This window comes from Giraffa tippelskirchi, chromosome 5, assembly GCF_054371585.1.
Source record: "Giraffa tippelskirchi isolate mGirTip1 chromosome 5, T2T-mGirTip1v1.2.pri, whole genome shotgun sequence".
Lineage (NCBI taxonomy): Eukaryota > Metazoa > Chordata > Mammalia > Artiodactyla > Giraffidae > Giraffa > Giraffa tippelskirchi.
This window is the reverse complement of record NC_137279.1, coordinates 21836000-21863775: the sequence shown is the minus strand read 5'-3', so window position 1 is coordinate 21863775 and position 27776 is coordinate 21836000. Positions and strand designations below refer to the sequence as shown.

Sequence of the window (27776 nt, the reverse complement as noted above, 5' to 3'; positions counted from 1 at the left end):
AGGCAGAGGAGTTTCCTTCTGAACCTTCTGGTGCTTCAAGGCCATCCTCCAAGGCCATCACTTAAAAACCTGAACACCACTCACTTTTCTGTCAGAGATGAGAATGTAGTGCTTGGTGAGACTGAACATCTCTCGCCTTGACATGCACCCAGGGCAGGATTCGGAGGGAAGCTCGCAAGCCCATCTCTGCACAGCACTCAGTGGGCATAAATCTTCCCGTGCACAATCTGTATTCACTCCCTTTATTTTGGTCAATATCCCTCTGAACCTATTTCATTTGATGGGGATGTGCCAACTGGTTCTGCTCTCAACCTTGGGCTTCAATCACTGCCGTCCCATCATATAGGCTAGAGATGAAAACCCTCTATTAATTCCCAGGGACCCACCCACACAAGGCTGGGTCAAGATGATTCCCTCAAATGTATTAGAGAGAGACTTTCCCAGTCTCATAATAATTATGTCTTGGATTTATAAAGTTCCTCTTCTTGTAAATATTCCCATTTATCCTCCCTCTCCCCCAACCATTACCGTGAGCAAAGGAGCATGTGTACACACGCACACACACACATACATGATGTTGCTGCTTTCACACAGGCAGCTCAGAGGAGCTGACAAGAAGCAACCATCAGCTCCCAAATAACAGGTCATGTCAGGTTGGTTTTGGGGGACATACACTGGCCTCCAGGTTTTCAAATTTTTCTTTTATCTGCATAACCCTTTCTCCTGGTGCAATCTCTCAAGCAAACATAGAAACAGCAGGAATATGAAGCTGCTCAGGTTACAGTGGGCTTCCCCCATAGCTCAGTTGGTCAAGAATCCGCCTGCAATGCAGGAGACTCCGGTTCGATTCCTGGGTCGGGAAGATCCGCTGGAAAAGGGATAGGCTACCCACTCCAGTATTCTTGGGCTTCCCTTGTGGCTCAGCTGGTAAAGAATATGCCTGCAATGCGGGAGACCTGGATTCAATCCCTGGGTTGGGAAGATCCCCTGGAGAAGGGAAAGGCTACCCACTCCAGTATTCTGGCCTGGAGAATTCCATGGACTGTATAGCCCATGGGGTCGCAGAGTCAGACATGACTGAGTGACTTTCACTTTCACTTTCAGGTTACAGTGGGAGTCCAGAGCCACACTTACTAGGTCCTGGCTAAGCACTGCCCCTGGTCCCTCCTGGCCGCCCTGCAGATGTGCGCACAGAGCCCCTGGGGCACCTCACCGGGTGCCCTCAATGGAAGGAATTCTGTGCCTATCTGCTGAGAATGAGTGTTTGAGTCCATTCCAATGGTTTTTCGGCAGACCCTTTATCTCAGAGTCAGACCCACTATCCTTTTCTTCACCCCACACTGAAACTGCAACAATAGGTAATTAAGCCACACAGAAGGAATAACTACCCGGGCAAAAGAAGTTGTCAGACACTGAATTAAGTTAGCGAAAGCTTGAGGTAATTTTATTCCCTAAAGAGCTGTAAGGGGAGCATAAACATCAGTCTCCCAGGAATGGTTGAAGCACCATCTTTCCTGCTGGCAGTGAGGTCTTCTGGCCCCCCTTCCTCTCTGATTCTCCTTTCAGGTGCTCACAACTGGGCTATGATAAGATCCAGGACATAGCTTCATGCCCCATATTATGCAGGAATAAAGCAAATTCAGTGGTCTGTCATGGGGCTTTTACTATGTATCAGACACTTGCCCCCAGTGCTCTACACTTTAATTCTGAGAGGTAGGGTCAACAATTTCCCCATTTTACATTTGAAAAGGCTAGAGCACAGGGGCTGAATAACTTGCCCAAGGTCACAGAGCAAATGAATCATAGGACTGGAATAGAACCAAAACAACTCCCACTCCAGAGCCTACCTTCTTAACCATGAGGCTGCAGTCACTCTGAGTGAGCTCTGCTCACCAGAGATGTACATAGCCTGGCATCTATCTCATGAATTGTAAGAGGACAGAGATAGAAAGTATGCATGATTCCACCTAGATCCACCCTAACTTCTTGAAGGAAAAACAGAAACTACTCAAAGTGCACATCTAGCTGACAAAGAGGCACTACTGCAAACAAAGGACCTTGCACCAAGCATCTACTCAGCGTCCAACTCAAGGTTAGGCTGCAGGTTAAAGACAGCAGGTACATTTCAAAGTCTCTGTGTTAAAATAAGCCTGTGCTTCGCACACTACTACATGCCTGGAGGATACCATTAGACTCTCAATTTAGTTGCATTTTCAACACAGAAATCTATGTTCTCTCCTAACTGCGAGATGCAGTAAAAATCTCTGGACTCAGCTCCTCCTCTTCTGAAGAAATGAAGGCAGAGAAACTATAAAACTTGGCAGTGCAGAACTAGTTCTACACCCAGATCCTCTCCCACTGATCTTTTCATGACCCTATTTTGTTAGGCTCATCCGAAGTCCCCTCAAGGGGTTTCCCTAGTGGCTCAGTGATAAGGAATCTGCCTGCCAATGCAGGAAACATGGGTTCAATCCCTGGTCTGGGAGGAAACCACATGCTGCAGAGAACTAAGCCTGTGCACCACAACTACTGAGCCAGCACTCTAGAGCCCACGTGCTGCAACTACTGAAGCCCGTGTGCCCTAGAGCTCACGCTCCTCAACAGGAGAAGCCACCACAATGAGAAGCCTGCACGCTGCAACTAGGGAGTAGCCCCTACTTACTGCACTAGAGAAAAGCCTGCACAGCAATGAGAACCCAGCCAAAAATAAAAAATTATTATTATTTAAATTATTTTATAATTTTATATTGTTATTAAATTATTTATTAATAAATAAAATTATTCTTTTTTTAAAAAAAGGATTGTTAAAAATAAAAAAGTCCCCCTCTACCATGTAGGAGCCTAGATACCTCAATTAGCAATATTTTATACTAATTTTTTAAAAAAATAAGCCATAGGGAGCTAGAACACAGGTTTTCATTTGGCTAAGCCAGTTCATTTAGCATGTCTAGTACTGCTTTAGCAAAACATTCCCTCTGCTTAGAATCACTGGCTTCAGATGACCTCAGCTTTTTAATAATCAGTTACCAGTAATGATCTCCAGCCATTAGGTGAAACTCAGCACAGGCATATGAAAAAATATTCACAGTCACTCAAGATGTGGAAAGGCCTCTCTGCATCAAAACCCAAACTGACGGCAGGTGTCACAACACTTTGCTATGACTTGCTAATTGTGGACTATTACCAAAATAATAATAGGCATAAATTATATGATAATAATTTGTAATATTATTTAATAATAATAATATTTTGCAATAATAATTTGTAAAATCACTACACACAAATCCCCTGACTGTTTATCTACTCTGTCTAGTGAGGAGGGTAAAGGTAGGTGAACTGTATGTGCAGGGTCTCCTCTATTCTGGGAAAAGGCATGGGTGTAGCCACTTTGGTAATGTTCCTTCTATGGTGAGGTCTCAGAAAGCCGGTGCTCAAATTCCATTGCTTTTGCATTCTCATGATAAACCATAGTTCTCTGATGTTATCATTAACCCTTCTACTTCCACTGGGGATTCTAAGCAGTTTCAATGAAAGTCACAGATGCTCTAAGATTTTTCTTTCAAATAATCTAATGAAACCAACAGGTGGTAGATGAATGGAAAGAAAGCCTAGGCCAAGAAGGGCTAGGAGCTTAACAACCAAACCAAAAAGAGCAAGGTGAGTTGTACAATCTTCCTGTCTGACAAAAGACAATTTGTTGGCAAATTTATGGTTACCAAAGGGGAAAGAGGAGAGTGATAAAATAGGAGCTTGGGATTAGCAGATACAAACTACTATATATAAAACAGATACAGACTTCCCTGTGGCGGTCAGTAGTTGACTTCGCCTCCCAATGCAGTGAGTGTGTGGGTTTGAATCCTGGTTGGGGAAATTAAGATCCCACATGCCTAGTGACCAAAAAACTAAAACAAAAACAGAAGCAATACTGTAACAAACTCAATAAAGACATTAAAAATAGTCCACATCAAAAAAAACCTTTAAAAATTAAAATATATAAACAAGGTCCTACTGTGTAGCATGAGGAACTATGTTCAGTTTCTTATAATAACCTACAATGTAAAAAAAATCTGAAAATATATATATATAACTCAATCACTTTGCTACATCTGAAACTAACATAACATTGTAAATCAACTATACTGTAATTTAAAGAAAGGAAGTTTGTTGAGAGGAACAAACTTCCTCCAAGCTTTCAACCCCATTCATATAGACTTGCCCATGGCTTGTGAACATGAGCACATGGATGAACACCATGGGCAAGGTCGTCCCTCAGGCTTCACAGAGGATGCACAGTTCTTCATATACCTACACCTGGCTTTGAGCTTTGGCATCACCCTAGCTGTGCTCAGAGTATGTACTTCATTTATGTGTTAAGTTTGATTTTTATGGCATTAAAAACAAAACAAACAGAAAAAGCATTAAGGTACATCTGGACCCAACTGACAAGTAACAAATGCAAACTTTGAACATATAAAAAAAAATTACACCAATGGCAAGATATGGAATTATTGTGGTCTTTATTTATCTTTTCATGAGATTTCTGATTATTCTATTGATTTCCCTCAAAACTTTACAATTTTGTATCTAGAAGTGTGTTTGGGGTCTATGGGATCTCCACATCTATTAATAAGATGCTTACAAAAGATGGCATTAAAAATATATTTTTCTTTAAGAAATCAATAAATCATTTCTAGCAGCTATAATATAGATCAAACAAATGAAATCAGCTTTTATTTCATCATGAAACTGACATTTCTGGCACTTAGCTGAGAAAGTAGTATGAGGTTTGTCAGACAATTTGCAGATTTTGGAATATTTATGTAACAGTGTTTTATATAACATTGCTGGTGACTGCTCAGAGATAGAAAATTCTAGGCAGATTTCCCTTTTATGCTCATCCCAGTCATGCAGGCCAACCACAAGACTGTCTCATTATCTGACCTGTCTATTTGTCCTGGGTCTGGGTCACTCCTCTCTCCCTAAGCTAACCCTTACTTGTCCTTCAAAGTCAGTTCAGTGACATAACTCAGCCAATTCTCCCCTATGTTACTGAACCACCCATAGAATGCTTAACATAACTAACCACAAGTACTTTTATCTTTGATTTGCTTGTTGTTCTCATCTACTAGATTACAGACTTTATGGGAGCAGAGGATACCAAGCTCCAGGGTCAATCACAGTGCCTTCCATGAAGTAGGTGTTCAATAGTTGTGGCAGGAAGAGGTGGAAGAAGGGAGGGGGGAAGGAAGGAGGGATGGAGGGAAGGAAGGAAGTGGAGGTCAACTTTGAATAACTTTCAATATGGACATCACCTCCATGCCTGCAAACAAAGCTTATATGAGTCAGTTGTTTATGTGACTCATTCATTCAACTCATCACTCAATTATTCAACAAGTATTTGCTCACTTCAGTATTTTTTCTGATGGTCACTGTTATGGGGATTCTGCAGTGACTAATATAGGTATAGGTCCTGATGCCGCAGGGTTTACATTAGAGTTAGAGGAAACAATCTCTATAATTTGGTTTTTAAAGGTAATTAAAAATTTGTAGGCACAAAAGGAAGACAAAAAACACATCACAAGGCCCATAAATAGACTGCCATGACTTCTCTTATAACAGAAGACACTATGATAGGTAAAGACATCTCAGACTGAGGTGATACTCTAGGTATCATGCCAGGGGCCAGTAGAACCCTTCCATTATCCCAAATCAGTGTCCTGTGATCAGCAAATCCCATCTCAAAGAATCTGGATTTATCACATTTCACCAAAGTTTAGGGAGTCACCTGGGTTTTGTGGACCCTTGGCAGGGAAATGGGAAAGCTGAGATTAAGTTTCCAGTTACCATCTGTCAAGGGGCTGCAGCCAATCAATCAGTTCACATTTCAAAGCTTTGCTTGGCCCTAGGAGTAATCAGAAGAATGAATCTGAGACATAATTAATTATCCCTCAAGGCAATTGGATACACTGAATTCAAATTATATTCCTATAGGAATTAAATGGTGGTTAAAAAAAAAAATAAGAATCAAATAGACAAGTTTGGTGGCCTGTGTCACCTACTTTTCCCCAAAACAAAGCCCAGAGGTCTAGAGCAAAGGCCTTCTTTCATATATGACAGTGATCATTTAGCTTTCAAAGAAGACAGACTGAGAGGAGAAAAACTGTGTAAGACCATATGGCAATGCTGGTCACTTTCTAATCTAGATGAAAATATCCCAGGGGTAGGGAATGGATAAAGTGAATCAATGATGTTCAAGGTCCCATCCACTCCTATGTTTCTCTGAGTCCAGTGAAAAAACTATACTGAGTTTCTAGTAGCAGGAAGGTCACCAATAAAGCAGCAGAATTAACCAGCAGCACAATTTTGGGCATCTGACAGCCTCTTTGAACCTACCCCTGCCTTCATCTATCAAAGGAGATCATTAAAAGAAATGCATTGACTCTTCCAAATTGCAAATTTCCTTATTATAACACTGACCCCTGTCAAAATGAAAACAGTTCTAAATTGGTAAAGTGGGTGTGTGTGCTAAGTCACTTTAGTTGTGTCCAACTTTTTGTGACCCCATGGACTGCAGCCCACTGGGCTCCTCTGTCCGTAGGATTCTCCAGGCAAGAATACTGGAATGGGTTGCCATGTCCTCCTCTAGGGGATCTTCCCAACCCAAGGATCAAACCTGTGTCTCTTATGTCTAACCTTCATTGGCAGGTGGGTTCTTTACCACTAGTGCCACCTGGGAAGCCCACACAAACTGGTAAACTAATGGTGGAAAAAAAATATTTGTGAGCTCTTCTTGCCCAGCAATGCCAGAAACTACAGATCAAAGAACTGATCCTTTAGAGGTGGGGTATCAACTTCATCCAGCCAGTGAAGCTCTGATAAGCAGATGTACCACCTTCCCCAAAGGCACAATAAGGCCTTGGAAATCAGAAGATGTCATTGAAATTGTAGTAACACGTTGACCTTCAGGATCCCTTTACTGCCAGGAGTCCCCAAACTAGAATAGAAAGACCCTTGGTTTGCTTTTCTGGAAGATTCTCTTCTCCGTGGTGGCTGGTCAATAGAAATCCATTATCCCCTGTATGGGCTTCCCTGGTGGCTCAGTGGTAAAGAATCCTCCTGCAATGCAAGAGATGCAGGAGATGTGGGTTCGACTGCTGGGTCAGGAAGATCCCTTGGAGCAGGAAATGGCAACCCACTCCAGTATTCTTGCTGGGAAAATCCCATGGACAGAGGAGCCTGGTGGGCTACAGTCCATGGGGTCACAAAGAGATGGACAGGACTGAAGTGACTAAGACAGATCCTCTGCCCATCTCCTTCCCAAATGGAAGACAAGAGCTACATGTTAAGCATATTAAGTAGCGGGCTCGATTTATAAATTATTAGGAACTTTACCTCCTCTTGAGGGTTTGCTGAAGTCTTTAATCGTGTGAAAATGCTTGCCAGTTGCCATGGGCCACCACGTTAATTAAGAGGCTTCAATATTCCTCTGGGGGTTCTGACGAGAATTGCACATCCCACTGGAAGGGGACAGACCCACACCACATGGTTAGTCTCTCACTGGGTCCTGCTGCCATGAGATGCTTCAGAACCCCTTCCCCAACTTTCTAGATCCAAGTATCTAAAATGTAGGGAAGACATAATGATGTCCCCCAAGACTTCTCATTAAAATGCCATTTGACAATAAAGACAGGGACTAGACAACCTTCCATACATAAACAAGAGACAAACTCTAAGCTCAAGAGCCCTCCCAGGTTACGCAGGTTGATAGCCAAGGGCTCTCCCAATTCAAGATGGCTATGAGTACAAAGTTCTTTTCAAGAGGAAACTCAACTTAAGCACTTCTTTTTTTTCTTTTCCCAGGTCTAAAAGTTTTGATTCTGTTAGGTTTGATCACATTTTTGCTTCTTTAATCTGGTAATTTTGTCTTCAATTTCTTTATGAGGCTTCAGGAGCTTCATCTAATGAGAGCCTGAAGCTCTGCAGGGAAAGTGGCTGGAGGCTAGCGTGCTGGAGTCAGCTTGGGCTATTTCAAGTTGTCCTCTTTCAGGTTCTTTTTATAGAGTTGCTTTTTTCGTTCTTGGGATTTTTCTTACCTCTGAGCCTTGACTTTGCTGTCCTAAAGTGAAGGCAAAGGAGTACATTTGTTCATAAGGAGCTCAGAGCTCTCTGATCACTACTAGCTTGGGGTATCTGCCTGGGTACATATTTGCCTGCTTGGGTACATATTCATCACTATCACTCTCTAAACCAGGGAAGATTTGAAAGGTCTTTTTCCTCCCCAGCTAACAACTGAGATGGACCATTAAAGGCTCCAGGATTCAGGAGATGCCTCCTAGTGAGGGGACAGGGGACAGTTTGCCTTAATGAGAAGGCAGAAGTCTAGTGGAGCTGGATGAAGCAGGGTGACAGAAGCAGCTTTCCATGGACTGGGTTTTCCAGGCCCAAGGTTACCCTCATAGGTCACTGCAGAGTGAGAGAGCCAAGATGAATGACCAGGTGACCAGGGCAAAGCTGAGGTTTTCCACTCCCTCTGGATGTAGACTTAGCAAATTTCTGAGAGATGCTGCTGCTGAGTCAAACATTATGGATGGGCCCCTAATTAGTGCTGTGTTGAGAGTCTGGCCCCATGTGTGACCCACCGTGTAGGTATGTGTGTGCATACATGTGCAAAAATGTGTACACTGTGCATGACGGGCAGGCTGGGAGAGAAAAGGGCCCACACAGATGCAAAAGCACTCCAGGTTGCTGCCTCAGCAACCCATGGGCAGAGCAGTATGAGACAGGCTCCCAGCCCGTCAGAACTTCACAAGCCGAGCATGAAGCCAATAAATAAATATCTCCAGCTGGGTAATGCTCCATGCCTATTCTTGGCCACGTTCCTTTCCCCCTTTCCTCTTTGTTTTTATGCAGTAGGTGATCTTGGTGAAATAAAATAATAACAATAATCTGTTCCATTAGGGTCAAACGTTAAGGGAATTATTGAACAAGTAACAGAAGAGGCAGCTAGCACCTCTATGCTAATGACCGCTAGACTTTAACCCTCTTTCTCTCTGACCATAATGGAGTAGTTAAATACCTCTTCCTCCCATCTCCCCCAAACATCAGGCAGCCCAGCCCAAGGCGATAAGAGCAGGTCTCAGAGACCTAACAGCTCTGTGGGCAGCAGCTGGGCTAAGCAAATGAAAATCAACATTAACAACTAGTCGCTGAGAGAAGACCTTATGCAAGACCCCTATGGGGATTCCAATGGCCTGTGGGAGCTCCACTGACTTTAGATGAAAAAAGCTGACATGTCCAGATCTCCCTGACTTGGGTACATATTCATCACTATCACTCTCTAAACCAGGGAAGATTTGAAAGATCTTTTTCCTCCCCAGCTAACAACTGAGATGGACCATTAAAGGCTCCAGGATTCAGGAGATGCCTCCTAGTGAGGGGACAGGTGGAAGGCCCTTCACATAGGTGTGGGCCTTGATCATATTTCTGTCCCACACACAGAGGTCCAACTTTATCATCATGATTGCCACGAGGTCTGGTGTGGCAGGGAGTATCTAGTCAAGTGTTCAGGAGCCCTGCCAGGGTTCTCTTTCATAGCAGAACATCCATTGGCTCTATGTCTGTACTCAGAGTGGTGATAATCCTACAGAGCTGATGCTTAGCTTTGTAAAGATTTCAGAAGCTACAAACCACTACAAAAGCAGTTCTCAGCTTCCTATAGCAATCCCAATAGGTATGTGTAATTCCTTCCCCGAATTCTTGCCTTATTTTGCAATTCTACATACACACTGCCTTATTCCTATAGTATCGGTACAATGGAGAGGAAATAATAATAACTACCATGTGTGAAGTATTTACTGTGTGCCAAACACAGTGAATGGTGAACTACATTCATTATTTAATCCTACCAATAAATATATGTAGAAGAAATTACCGTTTTCAGTTTTAGATGAGGAAACAGAAGATCAGAGGTGTCAAACAATTTGCCCAAGTTTACATGGTATTATGAGGCCAAACAGAGACTCGATCACTGATCTTAATGATGCTGTTTTATGACCCTGTTGAGTAGAAAGTACTGCCTTTTGGACTCTTTTGTTGACCATGATGGCTACTCCATTTCTTCTAAGGGATTCTTGCCCACAGTAGTAGATATAGTGGTCATCTGAGTTAAATTCACCCATTCCAGTCCATCTTAGTTCGCCGATTCCTAGAATGTTGACGTTCATTCTTGCCATCTCCTGTTTGACCACTTCCAATTTGCCTTGATTCATGGACCTAACATTCCAGGTTCCTATGCAATATTGCTCTTTACAGCATCGGACTTTGCGTCTATCACCAGTCACCTCCACAGCTGGGTATCGTTTTTGCTTTGGCTCCATCCCATCATGCTTTCTGGAGTTATTTCTCCACTGATCTCCATTAGCATATTTGGCACCTACTGACCTGGGGAGTTCATCTTTCAGTTTCCTATCTTTTTGCTTTTTCATACTGTTCATGGGATTCTCAAGGCAAGAATACTGAAGTGGTTTGCCATGCCCTTCTCCAGTGGACCACATTCTGTCAGACCTCTCCACCATGACCCATCCGTCTTGGGTGGCCCCACACAGCATGGCTTAGTTTCATTGAGATAGACAAGGCTGTGGTCCGTGCGATCAAATCAGCTAGTTTTCTGTAATTTTAGTTTCAGTGTGTCTGCCCTCTCATGCCCTCTCGCAACACTTACTGTCTTACTTGGGTTTCTCTTACCTTGGACGTGGGGTATTTCTTCACGGCTGCTCCAGCAAAGTGCAGCCGTTGCTCCTTACCTTGGACAAGGGGTATCTACTCAAGACGGCCCCTCCTGACCTTGAATGTGGAGTAACTCCTCTTGGCCCTCCTGTGCCCACGCAGCCCCTGCTCCTTGGGCCTTGGGTAACTCCTCTCACCAGCACCCCCAGCCCCCGGCCCCCGGCCCAGACTAGGCCCTGTCAGCTGCCACCCCCGGCCCCCGGCCCAGCCTAGACCCTCTCGGCCGCTGCCCCCCGGCCCCCGGCCCGGCCTAGACCCTCGCGGCCGCCACCCCTGGCCATCATGATCAACAAAAGAGTCCGAAAGGCAGTACTTGGATGTAATCTCAAAAACGATAGAATGATCTCTGTTCGTTTCCAAGGCAAACCATTCAATATCACAGTAATCCAAGTCTATGCCCCGACCAGTAACACCAAAGAAGCTGAAGTTGAACTGTTCTATGAAGATCTTCAAGACCTTCTAGAACTAACACCCAAAAAAGATGTCCTTTTCATTATAGGGGACTGGAATGCAAAAGTAGGAAGTCAAGAAATACCTGGAGTAACAGGCAAATTTGGCCTTGGAGTACAGAATGAAGCAGGGCAAAGGCTAATAGAGTTTTGCCACGAGAACGCACTGGTAATAGCAAACACCCTATTCCAACAACACAGGAGAAGACTCTACACGTGGACATCACCAGATGGTCAACACCGAAATCAGATTGATTATATTCTTTGCAGCCAAAGATGGAGAAGCTCTATACAGTCAGCAAAAACAAGACCGGGAGCAGACTGTGGCTCAGATCATGAACTCCTTATTGCCAAATTCAGACTTAAATTGAAGAAAATAGGGAAAACCACCAGACCATTCAGGTATGACCTAGATCAAATCCCTTATGAATATACAGTAGAAGTGACAAATAGATTTAAGGGACTAGATCTGATAGACAGAGTGCCTGATGAACTATGGACAGAGGTTCGTGACATTGTACAGGAGACAGGGATCAAGGCAATCTCCATGGAAAAGAAATGCAAAAAAGCAAAATGGCTGTCTGAGGAGGCCTTACAGATAGCTGGGAAGAGAAGAGAAGCGAAAAGCAAAGGAGAAAAGGAAAGATATTCCCATCTGAATTCAGAGTTCCAAAGAATAGCAAGGAGAGATAAGAAAGCCTTCCTCAATGATCAGTGCAAAGAAATAGAGGAAAACAACAGATTGGGAAAGACTAGAGATCTCTTCAAGAAAATTAGAGATACCAAAGGAACATTTCATGCAAAGATAGGCTCGATAAAGGACAGAAATGGTATGGACCTAACAGAAGCAGAAGATATTAAGAAGAGGTGGCAAGAATACACAGAAGAACTGTACAAAAAAGATCTTCACGACACAGATAATCACGATGGTGTGATCACTCACCTAGAGCCAGACATCCTGGAATGTGAAGTCAAGTGGGCCTTAGAAAGCATCACTACGAACAAAGCTAGTGGAGGTGATGGAATTCCAGTTGAGCTATTTCAAATCCTCAAAGGTGATGCTGTGCAAGTGCTGCACTTGATATGCCAGCAAATTTGGAAAACTCAGCAGTGGCCACAGGACTGGAAAAGGTCAGTTTTCGTTCCAATCCCAAAGAAAAGCAATGCCAAAGAATGCTCAAACTACTGCACAATTGCACTCATCTCACATGCTAGTAAAGTAATGCTCAAAATTCTCCAAGCCAGGCTTCAGCAATACGTGAACCGTGAACTTCCAGATGTTCAAGCTGGTTTTAGAAAAGGCAGAGGAACCGGAGATCAAATTGCCAATATCCGCTGGATCATCGAAAAAGCAAGAGAGTTCCAGAAAAACATCTATTGCTGCTTTATTGACTATGCCAAAGCCTTTGACTGTGTGGATCAGAATAAACTGTGGACAATTCTGAAAGAGATGGGAATACCAGACCATTTGACCTGTCTCTTGAGAAACCTGTATGCAGGTCAGGAAGCAACAGTTAGAACTGGACATGGGACAACAGAATGGTTCCAAATAGGAAAAGGAGTACATCAAGGCTGTATATTGTCACCCTGCTTATTTAACTTATATGCAGAGTACACCATGAGAAACGCTGGGCTGGAAGAAACACAAGCTGGAATCAAGATTGCTGGGAGAAATATCAATAACCTCAGATATGCGGATGACACCACACTTATGGCAAAAAGTGTAGAAGAACTAAAGAGCCTCTTGATGAAAGTGAAAGAGGAGAGTGAAAAAGTTGGCTTAAAGCTCAACGTTCAGAAAACTAAGATCATGGCATCTGGTCCCATCACTTCACGGGAAATAGATGGAGAAACAGTGGAAACAGTGTCAGACTTTATTTTTTTGGGCTCCAAAATCACTGCTGATGGTGATTGCAGCCATGAAATTAAAAGACGCTTACTCCTTGGAAGGAAGGTTATGGCCAACCTAGACAGCATATTTAAAAGCAGAGACATTACTTTGCCAACAAAAGTCCGTCTAGTCAAGGCTATGGTTTTTCCAGTGGTCATGTATGGATGTGAGAGTTGGACGGTGAAGAAAGCTGAGCGCCGCACAATTGATGCTTTTGAACTGTGGTGTTGGAGAAGACTCTTCAGAGTCCCTAGGACTGCAAGGAGATCCAATCAATCCATCCTAAAAGAGATCAATCCTGGGTGTTCATTGCAAGGACTGGTGTTGAAGCTGAAGCTCCAATACTTTGGCCACCTCATGCGAAGAGTTGACTCATTGGAAAAGACCCTAATGCTGGGTAGGATTGGGGGCAGGAGGAGAAGGGGATGACGGAGGATGAGATGGTTGGATGGCATCACCAACTCAATGGACATAGGTTTGGGTAGACTCCGGGAGTTGGTGATGGACAGGGAGGCCTGGCGTGCTGCAATTCATGGGGTTGCAAAGAGTCGGACATGACTGAGCGACTGAACTGAACTGAACTGAGTAGAAAGGGGCCCAGCACTGTAGCCTGGGCCACATTTCCCTAACTTTACTTCTTCTCTAAATTAAACCCCAAGGGCCTTGCTCCTACACCTAACTCTTAGGGTTATTCAATAAGGATTCCCAAATGTATACACTCAGTACTGTCTTCACTGCCTACCCCAGGTGCCCCCAATCTTCTTCAGTTAAACTGATCAGTTAATGTGATCACTCGGTTGACTAAATGCATAATTTCAAGCAATAATTTAATTGTGCCAAGGGTGGCCATACTTACCGGGCTGTCACTTTGACATTGGAAGGGAAAACCTATGGAGACATCTATTCTTGGGTGGATGTTTTCTAAATGAAATCAAATACCTTCCGGGTCAACAGATACAGATGCTCAACTATTTCCTCGAGAACAGTATGCCACACTTGCACGCAAACTCAGGTCTCTTTACTGTCTGCAAGCCCTTGTTCTGGGGCCAGAGCCCTAAGAGGAACAGTGGACATGTTCCATAATATAACAACACATGTAGAAGACAGACTGGGGAGAAAATGTGGGACTTATCACTTTCAGGGAAATTAGAACCTGCATCAGTCAGATCATCAAAAGACTACTAGCCAACAGATTTGGAAAAGGGAGGTGAAACCCTGCAGGTCATATTTTGCATTAAGACCTGAACAATGATAATGGTTACTCCCAATGCAAATCATTTGTGGTGGTTGTTGTTGTTTAGTCGCTAAGTTGTATCCAACTCTTTGAGACCCCATGGACTGTCGCTCACCGGGCTCCTCTGTCTAGGGGTTACCCCAGGCAAGAATACTGGAGTGCATTGCCATTTTCTTCTCCAGGGGATCTTCCTGGCCCAGGGATTGAATGCATGTCTCCTGCACTGGCAGGTGGGTTCTTTACCACTGAGCCACTAGGGAAGACCTGCAACTCATTTAATGCTGATCAAATACAGAGGTTAGCAAAACTCCTATTTCATGGCTTTCTGCTCATAAAGCTCTTCTAACCTGTAACTTATTTGACCCACAATGCTGAGGAGAATAACAGGCATCCATGGTCACATCTCTGTAACACTCCAGCTGCAACTCGAGTGATATGCATAACAGAGCTGAAGAACTGTAGCAAAGGAACAGGCGAGAGAATCAAAGACTAGGGGTGATGCTGATGTACAAACACAACTAGTGTATCATACATTAAAATTCCTCCCAAACCCTTCACTCCTTGCCAGTAAGCTTTGTCTGACAGCAAAGAGGGGAAGGAGAGGGAAGATTGACAGTCAAAGGGGTCTCTTCTTGGGCCATACAAGTGCTGTGGCTCTTATTTCTCACTGTTAAATTATTATAATTCAATTTTTCTCTGGAACTAATCAAGCACAAAATCTAGAGAAGAGGCCTGGTTTGTGAAGGTAATCTCCGAGCAAGACACTGACGCTCTCATTAGGGCAGGCTTCATTAAACCACCAGTTCCAACATCAGCAGCATATTGTCTTCAGCTAATTACGTTTTTGCTGGCAAAGCCATTGTACAAGTCTCTAAATCCTTCCCATCATTAATTTAAAAAACACACAACATCGGCCCTGATCAGCCTCCTCCTTCGCTGGCATCCCACCCACCAGAGCCTCTCTGCATGCTGGCAGCTTTGTTCTTCTGGTTTCCCAGGATTTCTCTCTTGTATCAGGCTTTGGGTGGGTGGGTGGAGGGTGATGAGGTGGAGTAGGAACCTGACACCTGTAAGCTTGATTTCTTCACTAGTTGATCATGACTCGCTTTGGTCCTGTCCAGACACCAGTGATACATACCAGGACCTTGGGTGCAGGCCCAGTGCTTGCCTGCAAAGACGGGCCAGAGTAAAGGGAAGTTGGAAGTTGAACCCGTCTCTGTCTTACCCCACCCATGGAAAGTGACAAAAGGCGGAACTCTGCTATTACTTTGATTTACTGATCAGCAGCTTGATCACGCAGTGAATCCACAGGTCAGCCTGATCTGGCCAGAGATGCTCACATGATACAAAGACAGTCAGGGTTTCATGCTTCCGAGACAACTGAACGAGGAAGGCATCATCCACCGAGCAAATGCGAAATTCTCTACCCTAAGCAGGCATGTTTTCCTGACCCCATGGAGGCCATTCCCAGCCAGGTTGCAACATCATTATGACTGAATTTGAATCATGGCATTCATGAGTTTTCACTTTTCTACTTTTTTAATAGTAGTGATTTATTTATTTTTTAAAATATATATTTGACTGTTCCGGGTCTTAGTTGAGGCATGAGAACTCTTGGTTTTGTCCTGGGGGATCTAGTTCTCTGACCAGGGATCGAACCTGGGTCCCCCTGCATTGGAAGTGCAGAGTCTTAGCCACTGGACCAGCGGGGAGACCCCCAACAGTAGTGGTTTTTTTTTTTCCTGTTCTTAGCATTCAGTTCACCTGTAAGGGAGGGAGGGGCAGAAAGAGAACAGGACAGGGTGACAGCATTGTCCATGCTCATCTCTGAGCCTCTGTGTCCTCTCCCTTTTCTGACATGCCCTTCCCACCCACTTCCACCTCAGTCCTTCACACCCTAATAAGTCCCAGCATAAGTTCCTCTCCTTCCTGAAACCTACTTTGATTACTCTAGTCCTCAGACATGCCATTCTCTCCCAACGTTGAAAGCACATAAGAGCTTTTCTTAATTAGTCTCCAATCCCCAATTCTGCTGTTTCCCATAACATAGCTCTGACTAGACTTGCAGGCAGAGACCGTGGCTTAAAAACTCTCTACAGCCTCAGCCTTCGCAGAGGGCCCCGCCTAGAACTGACCCTCCGTCAACAGCGCAGTGCTTGATTCATTACAGGGAGCCACGTTCAACTGGCTTGGCGAAGCTGATGAAGCACAAATAGCATGACGTCTACACCATCAGCTCAGAATTAAGGTTTCCATCTGGAAGCCCTCTTTTCTCAGCTGGCTTCTTGGCCAACCCTCAGACGCTCCCTTGGCTGGAGAGCCTCCCAGGAAGGAGTCAGTTGCAGTAGGGTGTCTGCTGCCTCACTCTGGCGATATTTAAATGGGAGGTCCATGATACAGACCCATCATCCAGAGGATATCAACTGTGTTTTCAGAAAGCGTGATGGCTTCTACCTCCCCAGCCTCATTCTAGCTCGGATCTTTCTGTACCATTAGCAAGCAATCGGGAGATGGCAGAGGGCTCGCTGAAGCTGACAGCAATGCTTTTCTAGTAAAAGTGAACTGACTTGTGCTTGGTTCTGGCTATTCATGCTGTTCTCCACAGAGCTCCGCATGAATAGTCTCATCACCAGAGAGGTCAAAGACATCTGTTACCACATCTTAAAACATCTATTTAGTACCTAATCGTAGAAGAGCTATACTATGTGCTTTACAAAAAGAATAGTGTAAAAAAAAAGTTCCTTTTCTAGAAACTAAAGTTTTAATTTTTGTCTTTTTAATAATTATGCATTTTTTGTTTTTAATAATAGATGCATTTTTTTTGTATTACCAGATGGCTTAAGTGGTAAATAATCCACCTACCAATGGAGGAGATGTGGGTTCACTCCTTGGGTCAATCCCCTGGAGAAGGAAATGGCAACTCACTCCTGTATTCTTGCCTGGAAAATTCTATGGACAGGGGAGCCTGGCGGGCTACAGTCCATGGGGCGGCAAAAGAGTCGGACACAATTTAGTGATGAAACAACATTTATATATATATATATATAATATACATATGTTTACATTTGTGCTTCTAGTTTTTCAGAGTGACCACAGGTAAGATGGAGAAATTCTTGCTCACTCTGTTCTGCAGTTAGAGAAATTAAATTTGCCTTAGCAAGAGGGCTACACACTGTCAGGACCAATACTTTGCACCAATTCTCTCTACCACCACACCATGACAAATGTGGGCTGCACCCTGAATAGACCCCACAGGCACACCAAGGGTTTGATGTACTCCCAGCACCAGCTGTAACTCCATTTTTTTTCCTCTCTCAGTCAAGAAGCTGCACCAGAATGCAAGTTGAGTGCGAATGACCTTATTACAGGTCATTTATAACGTTGACTCCACTCTAATGGAAAAAAAGAAGCCAGTCACAAATTTCAGCACTTTACCTATTATTAGTATCAAATTCACTTGCCATACTTTACAATTGATGGGGTCATGGCATTGTGGCTGCAAACTGCAGAGGTGTGAACACAGCCACTGAGGACAGGATAAAAACAAAAAAAAAATTTTTTCCCCCCTAGGAGCCTGGCTTTGCCCAGAAGGCTGGATCAGGGACTGCTGTATCTTCAGGTTCCGGGGGGTGGGTGAGGGGAGGCCTCTTCATTGTACAACACCAGGTGATACCACCTCGGTCCTCATGATACGCCACGTAATACTCACAACTGAAGTTCTCACTCTGAGAATCTTTCACGGCAACCTTGCCTAGTGTCAGTTACAACAAACATTTAGTATAATTACATATAGAGAGATGGTCTTGTGACCTGGCCAGTGCTGGTGTGTGTGTCAGTCTTCCCTGAGTTCCTTCTCCATGACGATGTGGAGGGAGGAGGAGAGGGGAGGGTTTAGCGGAAGGAAAGCAGCCCCAACAACCAGAGAGGAGCCCTGAGGAGAACGGCCCCCAAAGGTCCTGCAACACAGCAAGGGGCACCGACTGAGCGCCTGGGCCCAGTCCCGGCAGTGCCACGTCCCAGGCATTTGGCCCTTTGGCCTCTGTGAGCCCAGGTCGCTCCGCCTTTCTCACGGGGTCGTCTCTTCATTCCCAGAGTCCCTTTCGGCCAGGCCCACAGCTGGGATACAATTGCGAGGCCATCACATTCTGGGAAGACAGCCTCCCATAGAGATGCGGACCAGGGCCGAAATATGCACCAGGGATTACCGGGCCGGGACCCATCCTAGAGGGAAGGGGACTCAGGAGCGCCTCCTAGAGGAAGTCATGGGCAAATTTTAGAAAGCGTCATTAGAAGTGACGCAGTTTGGAGGAGATGAGAGACATTTATTTCAAAAGTACAGTGAAATCATATGCTAAGTCACTTCAGTTGTGTTGGACTTTGTGACCCCATAGACTGTAGTCCGCCAGACTCCTCCGTCCATGGGATTCTCCAGGCAAGAATACTGGAGTGGATTGCCATGCCCTCCTCCAGGGGGTCTTCCCAACCAGGGATTGAACCTATGTCTCTTATGTCTCCTGCATTGGCAGGTGGGTTCTTTACCACTAGTGCCACCTTGGAATAAATGTATTAAACAGCAGGAGAGGTCCAGGAAAGATCAGTGAGCTGGTCAGTGTGGCTAGAAGAGAGAGTGGACACAGCGAGGAGCAGTGGGACAGGAGGGTCAGGTCATGAGAGATGCAGCATCTCAGAATTTACCCTCCAGAGTGGAGGAACAGTCCCATGCATTTCACTGATGGACACTGTCGAAGCTGGATTTCAGTAGGAACAGCCCGGTGACAGTAAGGGGGGTTTTGAGGGGATAGAATCAGAATGCAGCAGGTAGAACAGGTAGAATGAACAGGTAGAAAACTCCTGAAGCAGTCAGGTGAGAGGTGATGGGGGACCTGTATCAGCAGTGGTGGTGGGGAGGCAAAGAAGAGAGGGATTCTAGAAACTTTTGGAAAATCAAATGAGCAGAGCTTGGTGCCAGGCCAAATGAGGAGGGAGAGGGAGGAAAGGGGATGATGCTGGTAGTCCTCGCCCAAGACAGCCAGAGAACACAAGAGGTGGGGAGGGTGGTGGGGAAGGTAGATGCTACATTTCACCCAATTCATGCAGTTCGGAATGCATGTGAGACACCCGCATACAGACAGATCTGTAAGTCAGAAGCTTGAGGGAGAGAAGCCAGGGCTGGAGACAGAGATAGATGGAAGGACCAAGGGGAAAACACATGATACAAACAAATAATATTCATTCCACAAACACCAACTGGGGATGTATCTTGTGTGAAGCGTTGTGCTGGTAGTTGTTAAGAAATACAAAGATGAATCAGACTCAGACCAGATCCTGCCATTTAGGAGCCTCGTAAAGAAGAAAAGAGTCATCAAAATTCTAACACACTGGAAAGAGATAGATACCAGCCATGAGAGGTGCTCAGAGAAATTTTTCCTGGTGGTCCAGCCATAGGAAATCAAGAAGAAGGCACGGTCTCTGGCTGAGAGATCAGGGGAGGTGGCCGGGGGTGATGTTTAAGGGAGGACATAATAGATAGGTATGATTTGCATATATACACATGGAAGGAAACGGGGGCACAAGAGGACAATGCCAAGGCTGGGGCAGGTACACTGCACAGGATAGTGCAGAAAGGGGGATCCTGGGCCAGAGAACGAACAGGAAGATTGAGATCCTTCTGTTTCCAGATAATAAAATGCTCTGTTTCTGTGGGTGTTTCGCATGCAAAATGACAGCCTTTCTTCTTTGTGACCCTGCTGCTGCTGCTGCGTCACTTCAGTCGTGTCCGACTCTGTGTGACCCCATAGTCGGCAGCCCACCAGGCTCCTCTGTCCCTGGGATTCTCCAGGCAAGAATACTGGAGTAGGTTGCCAGTTCCTTCTCCAATGCATGCGTGCATGATAAGTCTCTTAGTCGTGTCCGACTCTATGCGACCCTATGGACAGCAGCCCATCAGGCTCCTCTGTACACAGGATTTTCTAGGCAAGAATACTGGAGTGGATTGCCATTTCCTGCGACTCTAGTGACCTGGAATGATGTTACCTGGGTAAGGCAGCGTTTCGCACGAATGCTGGTGAACAATGTCTGGATGTAGACACAGACCTTTGAATGTGCTCACAGTATCACACAGAAATAGTTACATGGCCCACTTCCCACTCCAACTTTTGTCATCAGATGAAACTAGGTAAAAATTCACATCGAATCCAAGCTTGAACAAAGAGGTGAAGGAACTCACAAACAGCATGCAGGAGAGGGAAGCAGGGAAGAGGAAGACAGCTGAATGTCCAGTGCCTCAGAGAGGACATCGTGTGACTTCCTGGTTCCTGGTGGAAATCCAGCATTGCCTTGTCCCGGTCCCCATTCCAAGAACCAGAGAACCCACTAGGAAGGGGAGACTGGCAGGTGCCCTGTAAGTCCCTGCACTATCAGTCGGCAAAGCGAGGTCCACTATGCTGTCAGGACTTTTCCTTCCAAAGCAGGTTTTTCTCCCTAACTTCTGTCCTAAGAACAGGGCTCACAGGGCAACTGAGGTCGTCAGGTGAAGAGTAAATACAAAACCACTGGCTAAGCAGTGCTTGCCAGGAATCCCTCTGCTCTGAAGTCATTTTAGGTAGGAGGATAAAGATCCCCTTCTTAGAACACCCCAAGTCCTCTAGAGGTGATTCCTCATGCTCTGTGGGACACTTCCCCTTACCAAATCCCCCAAGCTGGATGCTGGGTCCCTTCCCATGATCTGATCCCTCACATGGTCCGAGGATCACTCCATCCTGGAGCACTTTCTGCCAGCCAAGATGGGGCACATATAGGGAGACTCCCTGGGGACTATGAGAAGCAGAGGGGGCTAAGCACAGGGGCCCTGGGCCAGCAGTTCAGCAAGACTCCAGGGTGACTGCAGAGTAGTCCCAGTGGGCCACAGGAAAGGGGTCACAGTTACCAAACTCCTTTCAATGGATCAGCACCATGGGAAGTGACAGCTCCCTCCCAGGGCAGGAGTGGGTCCATCAACCTAACCTATAGGCACAGAAGCCCACTCCTGACCCCATAGATCCTCATCTCACACTCATAAATGGAAAAAAGAAGAGTAGAGTTGCTTCAGGGGATGGAATAAAGTTTCTTCACATATTACTCTGAGGTCTATTTAACCAGGGATTGCTACTGTCCCATACATCCTTCACTCTCATATTCCTAGAATGTATGAGCTGGAGACAACTTGAAGGTCATCTAGGCTGGGCTTCCCAAGGCACAGTACCTGCAGCCCATCTAGTGTTCCTGGTTGCTACTGTCCCATACATCCTTCACTCTCATATTTCTAGAATGTATGAGCTGGAGACAACTTGAAGGTCATCTAGGCTGGGCTTCCCAAGGCACAGTACCTGCAGCCCATCTAGTGTTCCTGGTTGCTACTGTCCCATACATCCTTCACTCTCATATTTCTAGAATGTATGAGCTGGAGACAACTTGAAGGTCATCTAGGCTGGGCTTCTCAAGGCACAGTACCTGCAGCCCATCTAGTGTTCCTGGTTAATGGCACGGCAATGGCTGGTAAAAGTGTGAAACATTTTTATTTCATAGAAGGTTTTTTTTTTTCCTAGCCTATTTTGAAATAATGAACTATTACTTCAGACCCATGGTTTTGTTGGCAGTTTCATCTAAGATAAAGCTAAAATAAGTTCAAACTGAAAAAGACAGTCAATTTAAATAAAAATATTCTGAAAACACTAACACAGATTGTATAAAAATTTGGCAAAAAAAAAAACAAACCCTGAATGCCTAAAGTTTTGAAAACATTCATTTACAGATAAGAAAATTGAGGTTCAGGATGGTGAAGGAGCTTGCCTGAGGTTTCACAAACTTTCCTGGGGAAAAGGACTAGAATGGATACCTCTTGACTTCTTATTCAGTGGTCTTATCAAGCATGAGGCTGCTGGTCTACTTGGCCTTTTTTTTTTTTTTTTTAAGAGTTTCAGATGTGGACTATTTTTAAAGTCTCTTCTCGAGTAGCATATTGGGTACCTACTGGGGAGTTCATCTTTCAGTGTCATATCTTTCTGCCTTTTCATGCTGTTTATGGGGTTCTCAAGGCAAGAATACTGGAGTGGTTTGCCATTCCCTTCTCCAGTGGGCCAAGTTTTGTAAGAACTCTCCACTATGACCTGTCTGTCTTGGGTGACCCTACATGGCGTGGCTCATAGTTTCATTGAGTTAGACAAGGCAGTGGTCCATGTGATCAGTTTGGTTAGTTTTCTGTGATTATGGTTTTCATTCTGTCTGCCCTCTGATGGATAAGGATAAGAAGCTTCCTGATGGGAGAGATTGACTGTGGGAGACATTGGGTCTTGTTTTGATGGGCAGGGCCATATTCAGTCAGTCAGTTCAGTTGCTCAGTCATGTCTGACTCTTTGCAACTCCATGGACTGCAGGACGCCAGGCTTCCCTGTCCATCACCAACTCCTGGAGCTTACTCAAACTCATGTCCATCGGGTTGGTGATGCCATCCACTTCTTCTCCTGCCTTCAATCTTTCCCAGCATCAGGGTCTTTTCCAAGGAGTCAGTTCTTCACATCCAGTGGCCAAAGTATTATCTTTAATCCAATATTCTGTTGATGGGCAGGGTTGTATTCCCTCCCTGTTGTTTGACCTGAGACCAAGCTATGGTAGGGGTAATGAAGATAATGGCCACCTCCTTCAAAAGGTCTTGTGCACACACTATTATATTCAGTACCCCTGACCCTGGAGCAGGCCACTGTTGACCCATGCCTCTGGCCAGAGACTCCTGGACATTCACAGGCAAGACTGGGTCAGTCTCTTATGGAGTCACTGCTCCTTTCTCTTGGGTCCTGGTGTGCACAAGGTTTTGTTTGTGCCGTCCAAGAGTCTGTTTCCCCAGTCCTGTGAAAGCTCTGTAATCAAATCCCACTGGCCTCCAAAGTCATATTCCCTGGGGGGTTCTCAGATCCCCAGGTTGGGAAATCTGTTGTGGGTCCTAGAACTTTCTTAACAGTGCAAGAATTTATTTGGTATAATTGTTCTGCAGTTTGTGCGTTGTCTGCTCGGCGGTTTTATGGTGGGGTTAATGGTGACCTCTCCAAGAGGGCTTACAGAATCAAGATTGCCAGGAGAAACATCAATAACCTCAGATACACAGATGACACCACCTTTATGGCAGAAAGCAAAGAAGAACTAAAGAGCCTCTTGATGAAAGTGAAAGAGGAGAGTGAAAAGACTGGCTTAAAACTCAACATTCAAAAAACGAAGATCATGGCATCCGGTCCCATCACTTCATGGCAAATAGATGGGGAAACAATGCAAACAATGACAGACTTTATCTTCTTGGGCTCCAAAGTCACTGCAGATGGTGACTGCAGCCATGAAATTAAAAGACTCTTGCTCCTTGGAAGAAAAACTATGACCAACTTAGACAGTATATTAAAAAACAGAGACATTACTTTGCCAACAAAGGTCCATCTAGTCAAAGCTATGGTTTTTCCAGTAGTCATGTATGGATGTGAGAACTGGACTATAAAGAAAGCTGAGTACCAAAGAATTGTTGCTTTTGAACTGTGCTGTTGGAGAAGACTCTTGAGAGTCCCTTGGATAGTAAGGAGATCCACCCAGTCCATCCTAAAGCAGATCAGTCTTAATATTCACTGGAAGGACTGATGTTGAAGCTGAAACTCCAATACTTTGGTCACCTGATGTGAAGAGCTGACTCATTGGAAAAGATCCTGATGCTGGGAAAGATTGAAGGCAGGAGAAGAAGGGGACAACAGAGGATGAGATGGTTGGATGGCATAACCAACTCGATGGACATGAGCTTGAGCAAGCTCCAGGAGTTGGTGATGGACAGGGAAGCCTGGCATCCTGCAGGCCATGGGGTCGCAAAAAGTTGGACATGACTGAGCGACTGAATTGAACTGATTTTTAAAGTCTTATTGAATTTGTTATGATATATTACTTCTGCTTTGTGTCTTGCCTCTTTGGCCATGAGGCATGTGGGATCCTAGCTCCTTGAACAGGGATGGAACCCACACTCTCTGCATTAGAAGGAGAAGTCTCAACCACTGGACTGCCAGGGAAGTCCCTTGACCAAGTCCCCAGTCCAGTCTTATGGAGTGCAGCTGGGCTCATGGCCTGTACCAATCGGCCATGGGAGTTCTGAACAGAGCCCCAGCTGGGACATGTGGGCACACCCGCATCCAAACACCAGGTGGAGTCCAAGGAAGGTGATCATGCCCTGCAGACGCTGGAGGCTTTAGATGTTGGGGTTGCTTATTCTGATCAGCAAAGCACTGAGGTGAGTGGGGCCATAGACTGACACAACCAGTGTAAAGCCTAAGGATGGTGACCTGGATGCATACACTCCATGAAATTTGGGGAATAAATAGAGAATCATGGAGAAGGAAATGGCAACCCACTCCAGTATTCTTGCCTGAGAAATCCCATAGACAGAGGAGTCTGGCGGGCTACAGTCCCCAGGGTTGCAAAGAGTTGGAAATGACCTAGAGACTAAACAACTACAATCATATACTTTTTAAATTCTTATATGTAATTTGATAACAAAACAGACTAATAATTGTACAAAAAAAAAGAGAGGGAATCAAAGAGAGATGCTTTAACATCACTGCTGGGATGCAAGGTGCTTCTGAGTTTGTTTTGTGTGGCAACTGACCTCACTCTGTACATAATACCGTGTTTAAAGCCCATAAAGGTCAAAATATGACATACTCACTCATAAATCCAAAACAATTATGCATCTTAATCCCAAAGCCTTCTGCCTTCTTCCTCAGACAAAAAGGAGGGAGGAAACAAAAGGCTGAATCCTTCAACAAACGTTTGGTGTCAGAGCTCCCATTGGGATCCCACACAGCCCTGTCTCCTTCATGGTGTCGGAGCAGCAGAAGTCACTTTCAGTTCACCCTAAGCCAACTCTGGGGTTGGGAGCCAGAGCCCCGAAGGTCCCAGATACTGTTCCGTGAAGCCCTGGCTGCTGTCAGCCACAGTCCAGTGTATCAATAAACAGAACCGCTGATTCATCCCAAGTCAGAAGGCTCCTTGACTCATCTTTGTCGCTATTTGTGGACGTCAGCAGCAGCAAGAGGTGTCAGGAGAATCATAAATAGCAGGGCAGCATTAAGAGGCTCCTGACCTCTCTGGATGTACCATGGGGACCCTGAAGCAATATTGGGGAGGGCTACTGACATCAGCCTCTCATGTAGGCAAGACTTTTAATAAACTTCAGCAGATACTTGAAAGACTCACAGCTGATTTTATGAGGTGAGGTCTTTAAATGCTTTGTCCATCCTCAGACTCCTCAGCAAGGCAGAAAGCCCCCACCAACTTATAAATCCTTCCGTATCGCCAACTTGATTGTGACATGTCTGAGAGCACAGTTCTACTTCTATGTCTGACTGTACATTTATATGAGGTATTTCGCTTTAAGGTATACTCTAACATGTCTAGGGCTCTCACGCAACTCTACTACATATGGCAAAGTTGAAGCCAAGCAGGAGACACAGGGAAGAGAAGACAGCATGTTTGTTAATCAGTGTCCTGTTTATATTTCTTTTGTCAAGTTTTAAGCACATTTTTGTTTTCATCAATGTTTGTCTTCACAAAACCCGTCAATACCACTCAGGAAAGGCTAATGTGAGTGCACTTCACCTTAATTTGTAAACACCACATGCCTGTATTATACCAAGAGGAATCTTTATCAATACCTTCCTTAAGTGACAATTATAATCAATCCATGGGAGTCTAACAAAAACTAGCAAACCATTATCTTTCACTCTGCAAATAGGACCCTATCCCTTCTACCAAGTTGTCAGAGTCTAGTCTGTTTGGGATCTGCAGACAAAATGAGGAGAATGTACTAGATCAGGGTCACTAGAATGTGGCTTCCAGGCCAAATGTGGCCCACTGCCTGTTTTTATAAATAAAGCTTTATTGGAACACAGCCACATACACTATTCATATAGTGTGTATGGCTGCTTTGGCACTACGATGGCAAGAGTTGGATAGTTGTAACAAAGCTTAAATGGCCTTCAAAGCTGAACATGTTTACCATTTGGCCCTTTACAGATCCTTGGCCTAATTTCCTGCTGTTAGCCATGCTAGGGGTCTCTCTGTGGGCATAGCTGGCTCTATCTACTACATATAAATCTAGTCTTCTCCAACCAAGGCCCATGGGTGTGAGTTTGTGGTCATAAATATGCGCAAACTTCAGGTCTGTGAGAGAATCCCAAAGCTTTAGGGAGGGACAGAAGTGAGGGAAGACAGCAAGATCTGGAGGAAAGATAACAGCATTAGGAATAAAAGTCTGAGTTTTTCCACCAGTGCTGACCTGAATATCCCCCACCATTACGTATATGCCTTCTTTTTGCTATTGAGAATGTAATAACAATCTTTGTATCTGTGGATACCTGGGCAGAAAAGGAATTCCCATAATGACATCATTTGTTTTGATGAAAAAAGTAAATGAGTGAAGTTCTTCCAGGGAAGTTTGGAGCTGAGATTATCATGCTAAACTACAGGATAGCTGCTAGGAAACCCTGTAAACAACAAAACTGAAGTTGACTTAACAATGCCCTGGATGTACATGACCACTTCCCAGTTTTGTCATGGGCACCTCCTGTGGCCCTGATGGCCCTAATTGCCTCAGTCTTCTCCCTGAGCCAAACTCCTCGAGGACTCCTCTAAGAGGTTGCTATGATCCCACCTGCTTTCCTGGCTCCCCAAGGCAGAGGGCCCCTGGGTAACACACTGCACACAGACATTGTTACAGCCAGCTTGCAAGGCATCGCAAGAGTTTACCTAGGCGATATTTACTAGGCATCTCCCAGGGGCCAGGCATGTAGGAAGTGCTTAATAAGAATCATCTCATTTAATCATCATACCAGCCCTAAGAGGTAGAATCTATTATTATTCCCATTCTATAGATAAGAAAAGTGAGTATAGAGAGATTGAGCAATTTTTGCCAAGGTCACTGGAAAATCGAGTCAGTGGAGGAATGAGGATTTAATTTTTTGGCCTTTCTGATAGCAAAATCATTGCTACAAGCTACTAGAGCTAGACCATAGAACTACACAGTACTATACCGTAGGACTTACAGTCTTCACTGGCTTCTTGGCTTCTCAATGACTTTTGCTCAGATCCAACCTCAGGCTTCTATAATGCTTGGTATTGTTGCCCAATCTAGTTCTTCACTCTTTGAAGTGGCTCAGAGACTCTACCATAACAATATCTTGCCCAATTCTCTACGTGTCCTCCTAATCTCCATTAAGTAAAGGTTTTTTGCTGTGCTACCCAAAAGAAGCACATTTGTTCCACAGCCTGCAAAACTGGAGAAGCCAACCAACCCTCACACCACCAAGCTGCAGTCTTAATGGCAGAGTCAAGTCTGAAGTCAGATATACTTGTCTTGAAACCT

General features: G+C 44.8%; 1 protein-coding gene and 1 long non-coding RNA gene across 4 annotated transcripts in view; one reads left to right on the top strand and one right to left on the bottom strand.

The window, feature by feature from the left end:
* The window catches only part of ASTN1 (astrotactin 1), a 345878-nt gene that overhangs the window by 185409 nt on the left and 132693 nt on the right, over positions 1 to 27776 (bottom strand). The window lies entirely within an intron of this gene.
* The window catches only part of LOC145507396 (uncharacterized), a 44286-nt gene that overhangs the window by 1021 nt on the left and 15489 nt on the right, over positions 1 to 27776 (top strand). The window lies entirely within an intron of this gene.